Here is a 19,405-nt window from a genome sequence, read left to right as displayed (position 1 = left end):
ACTAATTAGCTCATGTGTCAAGTATCAAACATTGAGGATGTTGTAAATAATTAGCTCATGTGTAAAGTATCAAACATTGAGGATGTTGTAAATAATTAGCTCATGTGTCCAGTATAACACATTGAGGATGTTGTAACTAATTAGCTCATGTGTCAAGTATCACACATTGAAGATGTTGTAAATAACTAGCTCATGTGTCAAGTATCAAACATTGAGGATGTTGTAACTAATTAGCTCATGTGTTTAGTATAAACATTGAGGATGTTGTAAACTAATTAGCTCATGTGTCAAGTATCAAACATTGACGATGTTGTAACTAATTAGCTCATGTGTCAAGTATACAAACATGGAGGATGTTGTAACTAATTAGCTCATGTGTCAAGTATAAAACCTTGAGGATGTTCTAACTAATTAGCTCATGTGTCAATATTAAACATTGAGGATGTTGTAACTAATTAGATCATGTGTCAAGTATCAAACATTGAGGATGTTCTAATTAATAAGCTCAGGTGACAAGTATAAAACATTCAGGATTTTCTAACTAATTAGCTCATGTGTCAAGTATAAAACATTGAGGATGTTGCAACTAATTAGCTCATGTGTCAAGTATCAAACATTGAGGATGTTGTAACTAATTAGCTCATGTGTCAAGTATCAAACATTGAGAATGTTGTAACTAATTAGCTTATGTGTCAAGTATCAAACATTGAGGATTTTGTAACTAATTAGCTCATGAGTTAAGTATAATCATTGAGGATGTTGTAACTAATTAGCTCATGTATCAAGTACCAAACATTGAGGATGTTGTTACTAATTAGCTCATGTGTCAATATTAAACATTGAGGATGTTGTAACTAATTAGCTCATGTGTCAAGTATCAACTATTGAGGATGTTGTAACTAATTAACTCATGTGTCAAGTATCAAACATTGAGGATGTTGTAACTAATTAGCTCATATGTCAAGTATCAAACATCTAAAATGTTCTTACTAAATAGCTCATGTGTCAAGTGTCAAACATTGAGGATGTTGTAACTAATTAGCTCATGTTTCAAGTATCAAACATTGAGGATTTTCTTACTAATTAGCTCATGTATCAAGTATCAAAATTCTAAAATGTGCTTACGAATTAGCTCATGTGTCAAGTATCAAACAATCAGGATGTTGTAACTAATTAGCTCATGTGTGAAGTATCAAACAATCAGGATGTTGTAACTAATTAGCTCATGTGTCAAGTATCAAACATTGAAGATGTTGTAACAAATTAGCTCATGTGTCAAGTATCAACTAATTAGATCATGGTTTAAGTATCAACATTCAGGATGTTGCAACTAAATAGCTCAAGTGTCAAGTATTGAACATTGAGGATGTTGTAACTAATTAGCTTATGTGTCAAGTATCAAACATTGAGGATGTTGTTACTAATTAGCTCATGTGTCGTGTATCAAACATTGAGGATGTTGTAAACTAATTAGCTCATGTGTCAAGTACCAACCATTGAGGATGTTGTAACTAATTAGCTCATGTATCAAGTACCAAACATTGAGGATGTTGTTACTAATTAGCTCATGTGTCAAGTACCAAACATTCAGGATGTTGTAACTAATTAGCTCATGTGTCAATATTAAACATTGAGGATTTTGTAAATAATTAGCTCATGTGTAAAGTATCAAACATTGAGGATGTGCTAACTAATTAGCTCATGTGTCAAGTACCAACCATTGAGGATGTTGTAACTAATTAGCTCATGTATCAAGTACCAAACATTGAGGATGTTGTTACTAATTAGCTCATGTGTCAAGTACCAAACATTCAGGATGTTGTAACTAATTAGCTCATGTGTCAATATTAAACATTGAGGATTTTGTAAATAATTAGCTCATGTGTAAAGTATCAAACATTGAGGATGTTGTAAATAATTAGCTCATGTGTCAAGTATCACACATTGAGGATGTTGTAAATAATTAGCTCATGTGACAAGTATCACACATTGAGGATGTTGTAAATAACTAGCTCATGTGTCAAGTATCAAACATTGAGGATGTTGTAACTAATTAACTCATGTGTTTAGTATCAACATTGAGGACGTTGCAACTAATTATCTCATGTGTCAAGTATCAAACATTGAGGATGTTCGTACTAATAAGCTCATGTGATATGTATCAAACATTGAGGATTTCCTAACAAATTAGCTCATGTGTCTAGTATCAAAGATTAAGGATGTTGCAACTAATTAAGCTCATGTGTCGAGTATCAAACATTGAGGATGTTCTAACTAATTAGCTCATGTGTCAAGTATACAAACATGGAGGATGTTGTAACTAATTAGCTCATGTGTCAAGTATCAAACATTCAGGATGTTCTAACTAATTAGCTCATGTGTCAATATCAAACATTGAGGATGTTCTAATTAATAAGCTCAGGTGACAAGTATCAAACATTGAGGATGTTCTAACTAATTAGCTCATGTGTCAAGTATAAAACATTGAGGATGTTTCAACTAATTAGCTCATGTGTCAAGTATGAAACAATGAGGATGTTGTAACTAATTAGCTCATGTGACAAGTATAAAACATTGAGAATGTTGTAACTAATTAGCTCATGGGTTAAGTATCAACATTGAGAATGTTGTAACTAATTAGCTCATGTGTCAAGTATCAAACATTGAGAATGTTGTAACTAATTAGCTCATGTGTCAAGTATCAAACATTGAGGATGTTGTAACTAATTAGCTCATGTGTCAAGTATCAAACATTGAGAATGTGCTAACTAATTAGCTCATGTGTCAAGTATCAAACATTTAGGATGTTGTAACTTATTTGCTCATGTGACAAGTATCAAACATTGCAGGTGTTGTAACTAATTATCTCATGTGTCAACTATCAAACATTGAGGATGTTGTACATAATTAGCTCATGTGTCAAGTATCACACATTGAGGATGTTGTAACTAATTAGCTCATGTGTCAAGTATCACACATTGAGGATGTTGTAAATAACGAGCTCATTTGTCAAGTATCAAACATTGAGGATGTTGTAACTAATTAGATCAAGTGTTTAGTATTAACATTGAGGACGTTGCAACTAATTAGCTCATGTGTCAAGTATCAAACATTGAGGATGTTCGTACTAATAAGCTCATGTGACACGTATCAAACATTGAGGATTTTCTAACAAATTAGCTCATGTGTCAAGTATCAAACATTGAGGATGTTGTAACAAATTAGCTCATGTGTCAAGTATCAAACATTGAGGATGCTGTAAATAATTAGCTCATGTATCAAGTATCAAACATTAAGGATGTTGTAACTAATTAGCTCATGTGTTAAGTATCAAACATTGAGAAGATGCTAACTAATTAGCTCATGTGTCGAGTATCAAACATTGAGGATGTTGTAACTAATTAGCTCATGTGTCAAGTATCAAACATTGAGGATGTTGTAACTAATTAAGTCATGTGTCAAGTATCAAACATTGAGGAGGTTGTAACTAATTAGCTCATGTGTCTAGTATCAAACATTGAGGATGTTGTAACTAATTAGCTCATGTGTCAAGTATCAAACATTGAGGATGTTGTAACTAATTAGCTCATGTGTCAAGTATCAAACATGGAGGATGTTGTAACTAATTAGCTCATGTGTAAAGTACCAAACATTGAGGATGTTCTAACTAATAAGCTCATGTGTCTAGTATTAAACATTGAGGATTTTCTAACTAATTAGCTCATGTGTCAAGTATCAAAAATTGAGGATGTTGCAACTAATTAGCTCATGTGTCAAGTATCAAACATTGAGGATGTTGCAACTAATTAGCTCATTTGTCAAGTATCAAACATTCAGGATGTTGCAACTAATTAGCTTATATGTCAAGTATCAAACATTGAGAATGTTGTAACTAATAAGCTTATGTGTCCAGTATCAAACATTGAGGATTTTGTAACTAATTAGCTCATGAGTTAAGTATCAACATTAAGGATGTTGGAACTAATTAGCTCATGTGTCAAGTATCAGACATTGAGGATGTTGTAACTAATTAGCTCATGTGTCAAGTATCAAACATTGAGGATGTTGTAACTAATTAGCTCATGTGTAAAGTATCAAACATTGAGGATGTTGTAACTAATTAGCTCATGTTTCAAGTATCAAACATTGAGAATGTTGTAACTAATTAGCTCATGTGTCAAGTATCAAAAATTTAGGATGTTGTTACTAATTAGCTCATGTCTCAAGTATCAACTATTGAGGATGTTGTAACTAATTAGCTCATGTGTCAAGTATCAAACATTGAGGATGTTGCAACTAATTAGCTCATGTGTTAAGTATCAAACATTCAGAATCTTGTAACTTATTAGCTCATGTGTCAATATCAAACATTGAGGATGTTGTAACTAATTAGCTCATGTGACAAGTATCAAACATTGAGGATGTTGTAACTAATTAGCTCATGGGTTAAGTATTAACATTGAAAATGTTCTAACTAATTAGCTCATGTGTCAAGTATCAAACATGGAGGATGTTGTAAATAATTAGCTCACGTGTAAAATATCAAACATTGAGGATGTTGTAAATAATTAGCTCATGTGTCAAGTATCAAACATTGAGGATGTTGTAACTAATTAGCTCATGTGTCAAGTATCAACTAATAAGATCATGGTTTAAGTATCAACATTCAGGATGTTGCAACTAATTTGCTCATGTGTCAAGTATTGAACATTGAGCATGTTGTAACTAATTAGCTTATGTGTCAAGTATCAAACATTGAGGATGTTCTAACTAATTAGCTCATGTGTCATGTATCAAACATTGAGGATGTTGTAAACTAATTAGCTCATGTGTCAAGTATAAAACATTGAGGATGTTTTAACAAATAAGCTTATGTGTCAAGTATTAAACATTGAGGATGTTGTAACTAATTAGCTCATGTGTCAAGTATCAAACATTGAGAATGTGCTAACTAATTAGCTCATGTGTCAAGTATCAAACATTTAGGATGTTGTAACTTATTTGCTCATGTGACAAGTATCAAACATTGCAGGTGTTGTAACTAATTATCTCATGTGTCAACTATCAAACATTGAGGATGTTGTACATAATTAGCTCATGTGTCAAGTATCACACATTGAGGATGTTGTAACTAATTAGCTCATGTGTCAAGTATCACACATTGAGGATGTTGTAAATAACGAGCTCATTTGTCAAGTATCAAACATTGAGGATGTTGTAACTAATTAGATCAAGTGTTTAGTATTAACATTGAGGACGTTGCAACTAATTAGCTCATGTGTCAAGTATCAAACATTGAGGATGTTCGTACTAATAAGCTCATGTGACACGTATCAAACATTGAGGATTTTCTAACAAATTAGCTCATGTGTCAAGTATCAAACATTGAGGATGTTGTAACAAATTAGCTCATGTGTCAAGTATCAAACATTGAGGATGCTGTAAATAATTAGCTCACGTGTCAAGTATCAAACATTAAGGATGTTGTAACTAATTAGCTCATGTGTTAAGTATCAAACATTGAGAAGATGCTAACTAATTTGCTCATGTGTCGAGTATCAAACATTGAGGATGTTGTAACTAATTAGCTCATGTGTCAAGTATCAAACATTGAGGATGTTGTAACTAATTAAGTCATGTGTCAAGTATCAAACATGGAAGATGTAACTAATTAGCTCATGTGTCTAGTATCAAACATTGAGGATTTTCTAACTAATTAGCTCATGTGTCAAGTATCAAAAATTGAGGATGTTGCAACTAATTAGCTCATGTGTCAAGTATCAAACATTGAGGATGTTGCAACTAATTAGCTCATTTGTCAAGTATCAAACATTCAGGATGTTGCAACTAATTAGCTTATATGTCAAGTATCAAACATTGAGAATGTTGTAACTAATAAGCTTATGTGTCAAGTATCAAACATTGAGGATTTTGTAACTAATTAGCTCATGAGTTAAGTATCAACATTAAGGATGTTGGAACTAATTAGCTCATGTGTCAAGTATCAGACATTGAGGATGTTGTAACTAATTAGCTCATGTGTCAAGTATCAAACATTGAGGATGTTGTAACTTATTAGCTCATGTGTAAAGTATCAAACGTTGAGGATGTTGTAACTAATTAGCTCATGTTTCAAGTATCAAACATTGAGAATGTTGTAACTAATTAGCTCATGTGTCAAGTATCAAAAATTTAGGATGTTGTTACTAATTAGCTCATGTCTCAAGTATCAACTATTGAGGATGTTGTAACTAATTAGCTCATGTGTCAAGTATCAAACATTGAGGATGTTGCAACTAATTAGCTCATGTGTTAAGTATCAAACATTCAGAATCTTGTAACTTATTAGCTCATGTGTCAATATCAAACATTGAGGATGTTGTAACTAATTAGCTCATGTGACAAGTATCAAACATTGAGGATGTTGTAACTAATTAGCTCAGGGGTTAAGTATTAACATTGAAAATGTTCTAACTAATTAGCTCATGTGTCAAGTATCAAACATGGAGGATGTTGTAAATAATTAGCTCACGTGTAAAATATCAAACATTGAGGATGTTGTAAATAATTAGCTCATGTGTCAAGTATCAAACATTGAGGATGTTGTAACTAATGAGCTCATGTGTCAAGTATCAACTAATAAGATCATGGTTTAAGTATCAACATTCAGGATGTTGCAACTAATTTGCTCATGTGTCAAGTATTGAACATTGAGCATGTTGTAACTAATTAGCTTATGTGTCAAGTATCAAACATTGAGGATGTTCTAACTAATTAGCTCATGTGTCATGTATCAAACATTGAGGATGTTGTAAACTAATTAGCTCATGTGTTAAGTATAAAACATTGAGGATGTTTTAACAAATAATCTTATGTGTCAAGTATTAAACATTGAGGATGTTCTAACTAATTAGCTCATGTGTCAAGTACCAAACATTGAGGATGTTGTAACTAATTAGCTAATGTATCAAGTACCAAACATTGAGGATGTTGTAACTAATTAGCTCATGTGTCAAGTACCAAACATTCAGGATGTTGTAGCTAATTAGCTCATGTGTCAATATTAAACATTGAGGATTTTGTAACTAATTAGCTCATGTGTCAAGTATCAAACATTGAGGATGTTGTAAATAATTAGCTCATGTGTAAAGTATCAAACATTGAGGATGTTGTAAATAATTAGCTCATGTGTCCAGTATAACACATTGAGGATGTTGTAACTAATTAGCTCATGTGTCAAGTATCACACATTGAGGATGTTGTAAATAACTAGCTCATGTGTCAAGTATCAAACATTGAGGATGTTGTAACTAATTAGCTCATGTGTTTAGTATAAACATTGAGGACGTTGCAACTAATTAGCTCATGTGTCAAGTATCAAACATTGAGGATGTTGTAACTAATTAGCTCATGTGTTTAGTATCAACATTGAGGACGTTGCAACTAATTAGCTCATGTGTCAAGTATCAAACATTGACGATGTTGTAACTAATTAGCTCATGTGTCAAGTATCAAACATTGAGGATGTTGTAACTAATTAGCTCATGTGTCAAGTATAAAAACATGGAGGATGTTGTAACTAATTAGCTCATGTGTCAAGTATAAAACATTGAGGATGTTGTAACTAATTAGCTCATGTGTCAAGTATCAAACATTGAGGATGTTGTAACTAATTAGCTCATGTGTTTAGTATCAACATTGAGGACGTTGCAACTAATTAGCTCATGTGTCAAGTATCAAACATTGAGGATGTTGTAACTAATTAGCTCATGTGTCAAGTATCAAACATTGAGAATGTTGTAACTAATTAGCTTATGTGTCAAGTATCAAACATTGAGGATTTTGTAACTAATTAGCTCATGAGTTAAGTATAATCATTGAGGATGTTGTAACTAATTAGCTCATGTATCAAGTATCAAACATTGAGAATGTTGTAACTAATTAGCTCATATGTCAAGTATCAAACATCTAAAATGTTCTTACTAAATAGCTCATGTGTCAAGTATCAAACATTGAGGATGTTGTAACTAATTAGCTCATGTTTCAAGTATCAAACATTGAGGATTTTCTTACTAATTAGCTCATGTATCAAGTATCAAAATTCTAAAATGTGCTTACGAATTAGCTCATGTGTCAAGTATCAAACAATCAGGATGTTGTAACTAATTAGCTCATGTGTGAAGTATCAAACAATCAGGATGTTGTAACTAATTAGCTCATGTGTCAAGTATCAAACATTCAGGATGTTCTAACTAATTAGCTCATGTGTCAAGTATCAACTAATTAGATTATGGTTTAAGTATCAACATTCAGGATGTTGCAACTAAATAGCTCAAGTGTCAAGTATTGAACATTGAGGATGTTGTAACTAATTAGCTTATGTGTCAAGTATCAAACATTGAGGATGTTGTTACTAATTAGCTCATGTGTCGTGTATCAAACATTGAGGATGTTGTAAACTAATTAGCTCATGTGTCAAGTATCAAACATTGAGGATGTTTTAACAAATTAGCTCATGTCTCAAGTATCAAACATTGAGGATGTGCTAACTAATTTGCTCATGTGTCAAGTACCAACCATTGAGGATGTTGTAACTAATTAGCTCATGTATCAAGTACCAAACATTGAGGATGTTGTAACTAATTAGCTCATGTGTCAAGTACCAAACATTCAGGATGTTGTAACTAATTAGCTCATGTGTCAATATTAAACATTGAGGATTTTGTAAATAATTAGCTCATGTGTCAAGTATCACACATTGAGGATGTTGTAAATAATTAGCTCATGTGACAAGTATCACACATTGAGGATGTTGTAAATAACTAACTCATGTGTCAAGTATCAAACATTGAGGATGTTGTAACTAATTAGCTCATGTGTTTAGTATCAACATTGAGGACGTTGCAACTAATTATCTCATGTGTCAAGTATCAAACATTGAGGATGTTCGTACTAATAAGCTCATGTGATATGTATCAAACATTGAGGATTTCCTAACAAATTAGCTCATGTGTCTAGTATCAAAGATTAAGGATGTTGCAACTAATTAAGCTCATGTGTCGAGTATCAAACATTGAGGATGTTCTAACTAATTAGCTCATGTGTCAAGTATACAAACATGGAGGATGTTGTAACTAATTAGCTCATGTGTCAAGTATACAAACATTGAGGATGTTCTAACTAATTAGCTCATGTGTCAAGTATACAAACATGGAGGATGTTGCAACTAATTAAGCTCATGTGTCAAGTATACAAACATTGAGGATGTTCTAACTAATTAGCTCATGTGTCAAGTATACAAACATGGAGGATGTTGTAACTAATTAGCTCATGTGTCAAGTATCAAACATTCAGGATGTTCTAACTAAGTAGCTCATGTGTCAATATCAAACATTGAGGATGTTCTAATTAATAAGCTCAGGTGACAAGTATCAAACATTGAGGATGTTCTAACTAATTAGCTCATGTGTCAAGTATAAAACATTGAGGATGTTTCAACTAATTAGCTCATGTGTCAAGTATGAAACAATGAGGATGTTGTAACTAATTAGCTCATGTGACAAGTATAAAACATTGAGAATGTTGTAACTAATTAGCTCATGGGTTAAGTATCAACATTGACAATGTTCTAACTAATTAGCTCATGTGTCAAGTATCAAACATTGAGGATGTTGTAACTAATTAGCTCATGTGTCGTGTATCAAACATTGAGGATGGTTTAACAAATTAGCTCATGTGTCAAGTATCAAACATTGAGGATGTTCTAACTAATTAGCTCTTGTGTTAAGTACCAAACATTGATGATGTTATAAATAATTAGCTCATGTATCAAGTACCAAACATTGAGGATGTTGTAGCTAATTAGCTCACGTGTCAAGTATCAAACATTGAGGATCTTGTAAATAATTAGCTCATGTGTAAAGTATCAAACATTGAGGATGTTGTAACTAATTAGCTCATGTGTCAAGTATCACACATTGAGGATGTTGTAAATAACTAGCTCATGTGTCAAGTATCAAACAGTGAGGATGTTGTAACTAATTAGCTCATGTGTTTAGTATCAACATTGAGGACGTTGCAACTCATGTGTCAAGTATCAAACATTGAGGATTTTCTAACAAATTAGCTCATGTGTCTAGTATGAAAGATTAAGGATGTTGCAACTAATTAGCTTATGTGTCGAGTATCAAATATTGAGAATGTTCTAACTAATTAGCTCATGTGTCAAGTATACAAACATGGAGGATGTTGTAACTAATTAGCTCATGTGTCAAGTACCAAACATTGAGGATCTTCTAACTAATAAGCTCATGTGTCTAGTATCAAACATTGAGGATTTTCTAACTAATCCACTCATGTGTCGAGTATCAAACATTGAGGATGTTGCAACTAATTAACTCATGTGACAAGTATCAAACATTGAGGATGTTGTAACTAATTAGCTCATGTGTCAAGTATCAGACATTCAGGATATTCTAACTAATTAGCTCATGTGTCAATATTAAACATTGAGGATGTTGTAACTAATTAGCTCATGTGTCAAGTATCAAACATTGAGGATGTTCTAATTAATAAGCTCAGGTTACAAGTATAAAACATTGAGGATTTTCTAACTAATTAGCTCATGTGTCAAGTATAAAACATTGAGGATGTTGCAACTAATTAGCTCATGTGTCAATATCAAACATTGAGGATGTTGTAACTAATTAGCTCATGTGTCAATATCAAACATTGAGGATGTTGTAACTAATTAGCTCATGTTACAAGTATAAAACATGGAGAATGTTGTAAGTAATTAGCTCATGGGTTAAGTATCCACATTGACAATGTTCTAACTAATTAGCTACTGTGTCAAGTATCAAACATTGGGGATGTTGTAAATAATTAGCTCATGTGTAAAGTATCAAACATTGACCATGTTGTAAATCATTAGCTCATGTGTAAAGTATCAAACATTAAGGATGTTGTAAATAATAAGCTCATGTGTCAAGTATCAAACATTGAGAATGTTCTAACTAATTAGCACATGTGTCAAGTATCAAACATGGGGGATTTTCTAACTAATTAGCTCATGTGTAAAGTATCAAACATTGAGAATGTTGTAACTAATTAGCTTATGTGTCAAGTATCAAACATTAAGAATTTTGTAACTAATTAGCTCATGTGTCAAGTATCAAACATTGAGGATGTTGGAACTTATTAGCTCATGTGCCAAGTATCAAACATTGAGGATGTTGTAACTAATTAGCTCATGTGTCAAGTATCAACTATTGAGGATGTTGTAACTAATTAGCTCATGTGTCAAGTATCAAACATTGAGGATGTTGTAACTAATTAGCTCATGTGTCAAGTATCAAACATCTAAAATGTTCTTACTAATTAGCTCATGTGTCAAGTATCAGACATTGAGGATGTTCTAACTAATTAGCTCATGTTTCAAGTATCAAACATTGAGGATTTTCTTACTAATTAGCTCATATATCAAGTATCCAACATCAAAAATGTTCTTACGAATTAGCTCATGTGTCAAGTATCAAACAATCAGGATGTTGTAACTAATAAGTTCATGTGTCAAGTATCAAACAATCAGGATGTTGTAACTAATTAGCTCATGTGTCAAGTATCAAACATTGAGGATGTTGAAACTAATTAGCTCATGTGTAAAGTATCAAACATTGAGGATGTTGTAACTAATTAGCTCATGTTTCAAGTATCAAACATTGAGAATGTTGTAACTAATTAGCTCATGTGTCAAGTATCAAACATTTAGGATGTTGTTACTAATTAGCTCATGTTTCAAGTATCACACATTTAGGATGAAGGAACTAATTAGCTCATGTGTCAAGTACCAAACATTGAGGATGTTCTAACTAATAAGCTCATGTGTCAAGTATCAAACATTGAGGATTTTCTAACTAATTTGTTCATGTGTCAAGTATCAAACATTGAGGATGTTCTAACTAATTAGCTCATGTCTCAAGTATCAAACACTGAGGATGTTGCAACTAATTAACTCATGTGTCAAGTATCAAACATTGAGGATGTTGTAATTAATTAGCTCATGTGTCAAGTATCAAACATTAAGGATGTTGTAAATAATTAGCTCATGTGACAAGTATCACACATTGAGGATGTTGTAAATAACTAGCTCATGTGTCAAGTATCAAACATTGAGGATGTTGTAAATAATTAGCTCATGTGTAAAGTATCAAACATTGAGGATGTTGTAACTAATTAGCTCATGTGTCAAGTATCAAACATGTAGGATGTTGTAAATAATTAGCTCACGTGTAAAATATCAAACATTGAGGATGTTGTAACTAATTAGCTCATGTGTAAAGTATCAAACATTTAGGATGTTGTAAATAATTAACTCATGTGTCAAGTATCACACATTGAGGATGTTGTAAATAATTAGCTCATGTGACAAGTATCACACATTGAGGATATTGTAAATAACTAGCTCATGTGTCAAGTATCAAACATTGAGGATGTTGTAAATAATTAGCTCATGTGTAAAGTATCAAACATTGAGGATGTTGTAAATAATTAGCTCATGTGTCAAGTATCAAACATTGAGGATGTTGTAAATAATTAGATCATGTGACAAGTATCACACATTGAGGATGTTGTAAATAACTAGCTCATGTGTCAAGTATCAAACATGGAGGATGTTGTAACTAATTAGCTCATGTGTTTAGTATCAACATTGAGGACGTTGCAACTAATTATCTCATTTGTCAAGTATAAAACATTGAGGATGTTAGTACTAATAAGCTCATGTGATATGTATCAAACATTGAGGATTTCCTAACAAATTAGCTCATGTGTCTAGTATCAAAGATTAAGGATGTTGCAACTAATTAGCTCATGTGTCTAGTATCAAAGATTAAGGATGTTGTAACTAATTAGCTCATGTGTCAAGTATCAAACATTCAGGATGTTCTAACTAATTAGCTCATGTGTCAATATCAAACATTGAGGATGTTCTAATTAATAAGCTCAGGTGACAAGTATCAAACATTGAGGATGTTCTAACTAATTAGCTCATGTGTCAAGTATAAAACATTGAGGATGTTTCAACTAATTAGCTCATGTGTCAAGTATCAAACAATGAGGATGTTGTAACTAATTAGCTTATGTGTTAATATCAAACATTGAGGATGTTGTAACTAATTAGCTCATGTGACAAGTATAAAACATTGAGAATGTTGTAACTAATTAGCTCATGGGTTAAGTATCAACACTGACAATGTTCTAACTAATTAGCTCATGTGTCAAGTATCAAACATTGAGGATGTTGTAAATAATTAGCTCATGTGTAAAGTATCAAACATTGACGATGTTGTAAATAATTAGCTCATGTGTCTAGTATCAAACATTGAGGATTTTCTAACTAATCCGCTCATGTGTCAAGTATCAAACATTGAGGATGTTGCAACTAATTAACTCATGTGACAAGTATCAAACATTGAGGATGTTGTAACTAATTAGCTCATGTGTCAAGTATCAAACATTCAGGATGTTCTAACTAATTAGCTCATGTGTCAATATTACACATTGAGGATGTTGTAACTAATTAGCTCATGTGTCAATATCAACCATTGAGGATGTTGTAACTAATTAGCTCATGTGACAAGTATAAAACATTGAGAATGTTGTAAGTAATTAGCTCATGGGTTAAGTATCCACATTGACAATGTTCTAACTAATTAGCTACTGTGTCAAGTATCAAACATTGAGGATGTTGTAAATAATTAGCTCATGTGTAAAGTATCAAACATTGACGATGTTGTAAATAATTAGCTCATGTGTAAAGTATCAAACATTAAGGATGTTGTAAATAATAAGCTCATGTGTCAAGTATAAAACATTGAGAATGTTCTAACTAATTAGCTCATGTGTAAAGTACAAACATTGAGGATGTTGTAACTAATTAGCTCGTGTGTCAAGTATCAAACATTGAGGATGTTGTAACTAATGTGCTCATGTGTTAAGTGTCAAACAGTGAGGATGTTGCAACTAATTAGCTCATGTGTCAAGTATCAAACATTGAGAATGTTGTAACTAATTAGCTTATATGTCAAGTATCAAACATTGAGGATTTTGTAACTAATTAGCTCATGAGTTAAGTATCAACATTGAGGATGTTGTAACTAATTAGCTCATGTGTCAAGTATCAGACATTGAGGATGTTGTAACTAATTAGCTCATGTGTCAAGTATCAACTATTGAGGATGTTGTAACTAATTAGCTCATGTGTCAAGTATCAAACATTGAGGATTTTCTTACTAATTAGCTCATATATCAAGTATCAAACATCTAAAATGTTCTTACGAATTAGCTCATGTGTCAAGTATCAAACAATCAGGATGTTGTAACTAATTAGTTCATGTGTCAAGTATCAAACAATCAGGATGTTGTAACTAATTAGCTCATGTGTCAAGTATCAAACATTGAGGATGTTGTAACTAATTAGCTCATGTTTCAAGTATCAAACATTGAGGATGTTGTAACTAATTAGCTCATGTGTCAAGTATCAAACATTGAGGATGTTCTAACTAATTAGCTCATGTTTCAAGTATCAAACATTGAGGATTTTCTTACTAATTAGCTTATATATCAAGTATCAAACATCTAAAATGTTCTTACGAATTAGCTCATGTGTCAAGTATAAAACAATCAGGATGTTGTAACTAATTAGCTCATGTGTCAAGTATCAAACATTGAGGATTTTCTTACTAATTAGCTCATATATCAAGTATCAAACATCTAAAATGTTCTTACGAATTAGCTCATGTGTCAAGTATCAAACAATCAGGATGTTGTAACTAATTAGTTCATGTGTCAAGTATCAAACAATCAGGATGTTGTAACTAATTAGCTCATGTGTCAAGTATCAAACATTGAGGATGTTGTAACTAATTAGCTCATGTTTCAAGTATCAAACATTGAGGATGTTGTAACTAATTAGCTCATGTGTCAAGTATCAAACATTGAGGATGTTCTAACTAATTAGCTCATGTTTCAAGTATCAAACATTGAGGATTTTCTTACTAATTAGCTTATATATCAAGTATCAAACATCTAAAATGTTCTTACGAATTAGCTCATGTGTCAAGTATCAAACAATCAGGATGTTGTAACTAATTAGCTCATGTGTAAAGTATCAAACATTGAGTATGTTGTAACTAATTAGCTCATGTTTCAAGTATCAAACATTGAGAATGTTGTAACTAATTAGCTCATGTGTCAAGTATCAAACATTTAGGATGTTGTTACGAATTAGCTCATGTGTCAAGTATCACACATTGAGGATGAAGGAACTAATTAGCTCATGTGTCAAGTACCAAACATTGAGGATGTTCTAACTAATAAGCTCATGTGTCTAGTATCAAACATTGAGGATTTTCTAACTAATTTGTTCATGTATCAAGTATCAAACATTGAGGATGTTCTAACTAATTAGCTCATGTCTCAAGTATCAAACATTGAGGATGTTGCAACTAATTAACTCATGTGTCAAGTATCAAACATTGAGGATGTTGTAACTAATTAGCTCATGTGTCAAGTATCAAACATTGAGGATGTTGTAACTAATTAGCTCATGTGTCAAGTATCAAAACTTGAGGATGTTCTAACTAATTAACTCATGTGTCAAGTATCAAACATTGATGATGTTGTAAATAATTAGCTCACGTGTAAAATATCAAACATTGAGGATGTTGTAAATAATTAGCTCATGTGTAAAGTATCAAACATTGAGGATGTTGTAACTAATTAGCTCATGTGTAAAGTATCCAACATTGAGGATGTTGTAACTAATTAGCTCATTTTTCAAGTATCAAACATTGAGAATATTGTAACTAATTAGCTCATGTGTCAAGTATCAAACATTTAGGATGTTGTTACTAATTAGCTCATGTGTCAAGTATCACACATTGAGGATGAAGGAACTAATTAGCTCATGTGTCAAGTATCAAACATTGAGGATGTTCTAACTAATTAGCTGATGTATCAAGTATCAAACATTGAGGATTTTCTAACAAATTAGCTCATGTATCAAGTACCAAACATTGAGGATGTTGTAACTCATTAGCTCATGTGTCAAGTGCCAAACATTCAGGATGTTGTAACTAATTAGCTCATGTGTCAATATTAAACATTGAGGATTTTATAACTAATTAGCTCAGGTGACAAGTATCAAACATTGAGGATATTCCAACTAATTAGCTCATGTGTCAAGTATCAAACATTGAGGATGTTGCACTAATTAGCTCATGTGTACAGGTATCAAACATTGAGGATGTTGTAACTAATTAGCTCATGGGTTTAGTATCAACATTGACAATGTTCTAACTAATTAGCTCATGTGTCAAGTATCAAACATTGAGGATGTTGTAAATAATTAGCTCATGTGTAAAGTATCAAACATTGAGGATGTTGTAAATAATTAGCTCATGTGTCAAGTATCACACATTGAGGATGTTGTAAATAATTAGCTCATGTGACAAGTATCACACATTGAGGATGTTGTAACTAATTAGCTCATGTGTCAAGTATCAAACATTGAGGATATTGTAACTTATTAGCTCATGTGTCAAGTATCAAACATTGAGGATGTTGTAAATAATTAGCTCATGTGCCAAGTATCAAACATTGAGGATGTTGTAACTAATTTGCTCATGTGTCAAGTATCAACTATTGAGGATGTTGTAACTAATTAGCTCATGTGTCAAGTATCAAACATCTAAAATGTTCTTACTAATTAGCTCATGTGTATCAAACATTGAGGATGTTGTAACTAATTAGCTCATGTTCCAAGTATCAAACATTGAGGATTTTCTTACTAATTAGCTCATGTATCAAGTATCAAACATCTTAAATGTTCCTACGAATTAGCTCATGTGTCAAGTATCAAACATTAAGGATGTTGTAACTAATTAGCTCATGTGTCAAGTATCAAACAATCAGGATGTTTTAACTAATTAGCTCATGTGTCAAGTAGCAAACAATCAGGATGTTGTAACTAATTAGCTCATGTGTAAAGTATCAAATATTGAGGATGTTGTAACTAATTAGCTCATGTTTCAAGTATCAAACATTGAGAATGTTGTAACTAATTAGCTCATGTGTCAAGTATCAAACATTTAGGATGTTGTTACTAATTAGCTCATGTGTCAAGTATCACACATTGAGGATGAAGGAACTAATTAGCTCATGTGTCAAGTATCAGACATTGAGGATGTTGTAACTAATTAGCTCATGTGTCAAGTATCAAACATTGAGGATGTTGTAAATAATTAGCTCATGTGTCAAGTATCAACTATTGAGGATGTTGTAACTAATTAGCTCATGTTTCAAGTATCAAACATTGAGGATGTTCTAACTAATTAGCTCATATGTCAAGTATCAAACATCTAAAATGTTCTTACTAATTAGCTCATGTGTCAAGTATCAAACATTGAGGATGTTGTAACTAATTAGCTCATGTTCCAAGTATCAAACATTGAGGATTTTCTTACTAATTAGCTCATGTATCAAGTATCAAACATCTTAAATGTTCTTACGAATTAGCTCATGTGTCAAGTATCAAACATTAAGGATGTTGTAACTAATTAGCTCATGTGTCAAGTATCAGACAATCAGGATGTTTTAACTAATTAGCTCATGTGTCAAGTATCAAACAATCAGGATGTTGTAACTAATTAACTCATGTGTCAAGTATCAAACATTGAGGAGGTTGTAACTAATTAGCTCATGTTTCAAGTATCAAACATTGAGAATATTGTAACTAATTAGCTCATGTGTCAAGTATCAAACATTGAGGATGTTGTAACTAATTAGCTCATGTTTCAAGTATCAAACATTGAGAATATTGTAACTAATTAGCTCATGTGTCAAGTATCAAACATTGAGGATGTTGTAACTAATTAGCTCATGTGTAAAGTATCAAACATTGAGAATATTGTAACTAATTAGCTCATGTGTAAAGTATCAAACATTGAGAATATTGTAACTAATTAGCTCATGTGTCAAGTATAAAACAATCAGGATGTTTTAACTAATTAGCTCATGTGTCAAGTATCAAACATTGAGAATATTGTAACTAATTAGCTCATGTGTCAAGTATCAAACATTGAGAATATTGTAACTAATTAGCTCATGTGTCAAGTATCAAACATTTAGGATGTTGTTACTAATTAGCTCATGTGTCAAGTATCACACATTGAGGATGAAGGAACTAATTAGCTCATGTGTCAAGTATCAAACATTGAGGATGTTCTAACTAATTAGCTGATGTATCAAGTATCAAACATTGAGGATTTTCTAACAAATTAGCTCATGTATCAAGTACCAAACATTGAGGATGTTGTAACTCATTAGCTCATGTGTCAAGTGCCAAACATTCAGGATGTTGTAACTAATTAGCTCATGTGTCAATATTAAACATTGAGGATTTTATAACTAATTAGCTCAGGTGACAAGTATCAAACATTGAGGATTTTCCAACTAATTAGCTCATGTGTCAAGTATCAAACATTGAGGATGTTGCACTAATTAGCTCATGTGTACAGGTATCAAACATTGAGGATGTTGTAACTAATTAGCTCATGGGTTAAGTATCAACATTGACAATGTTCTAACTAATTAGCTCATGTGTCAAGTATCAAACATTGAGGATGTTGTAAATAATTAGCTCATGTGTAAAGTATCAAACATTGAGGATGTTGTAAATAATTAGCTCATGTGTCAAGTATCACACATTGAGGATGTTGTAAATAATTAGCTCATGTGACAAGTATCACACATTGAGGATGTTGTAACTAATTAGCTCATGTGTCAAGTATCAAACATTGAGGATATTGTAACTTATTAGCTCATGTGTCAAGTATCAAACATTGAGGATGTTGTAAATAATTAGCTCATGTGCCAAGTATCAAACATTGAGGATGTTGTAACTAATTTGCTCATGTGTCAAGTATCAACTATTGAGGATGTTGTAACTAATTAGCTCATGTGTCAAGTATCAAACATCTAAAATGTTCTTACTAATTAGCTCATGTGTATCAAACATTGAGGATGTTGTAACTAATTAGCTCATGTTCCAAGTATAAAACATTGAGGATTTTCTTACTAATTAGCTCATGTATCAAGTATCAAACATCTTAAATGTTCCTACGAATTAGCTCATGTGTCAAGTATCAAACATTAAGGATGTTGTAACTAATTAGCTCATGTGTCAAGTATCAAACAATCAGGATGTTTTAACTAATTAGCTCATGTGTCAAGTAGCAAACAATCAGGATGTTGTAACTAATTAGCTCATGTGTAAAGTATCAAATATTGAGGATGTTGTAACTAATTAGCTCATGTTTCAAGTATCAAACATTGAGAATGTTGT

The 19,405-nt window shown here is 32.1% G+C and overlaps 1 protein-coding gene across 8 annotated transcripts in view; it reads left to right on the top strand.

The window, feature by feature from the left end:
- The window catches only part of LOC145276861 (centrosomal protein of 97 kDa-like), a 417,991-nt gene that overhangs the window by 164,769 nt on the left and 233,817 nt on the right, over window positions 1-19,405 (top strand). The gene's annotated exons all lie outside the window — the stretch shown is intronic.

This window comes from Euprymna scolopes, chromosome 5 (assembly GCF_053919585.1).
Source record: "Euprymna scolopes isolate OS-2025 chromosome 5, ASM5391958v1, whole genome shotgun sequence".
Lineage (NCBI taxonomy): Eukaryota > Metazoa > Mollusca > Cephalopoda > Sepiida > Sepiolidae > Euprymna > Euprymna scolopes.
The sequence above is the reverse complement of the archived record's forward strand: the minus strand, read 5'-3'. Positions and strand labels throughout refer to the sequence as shown.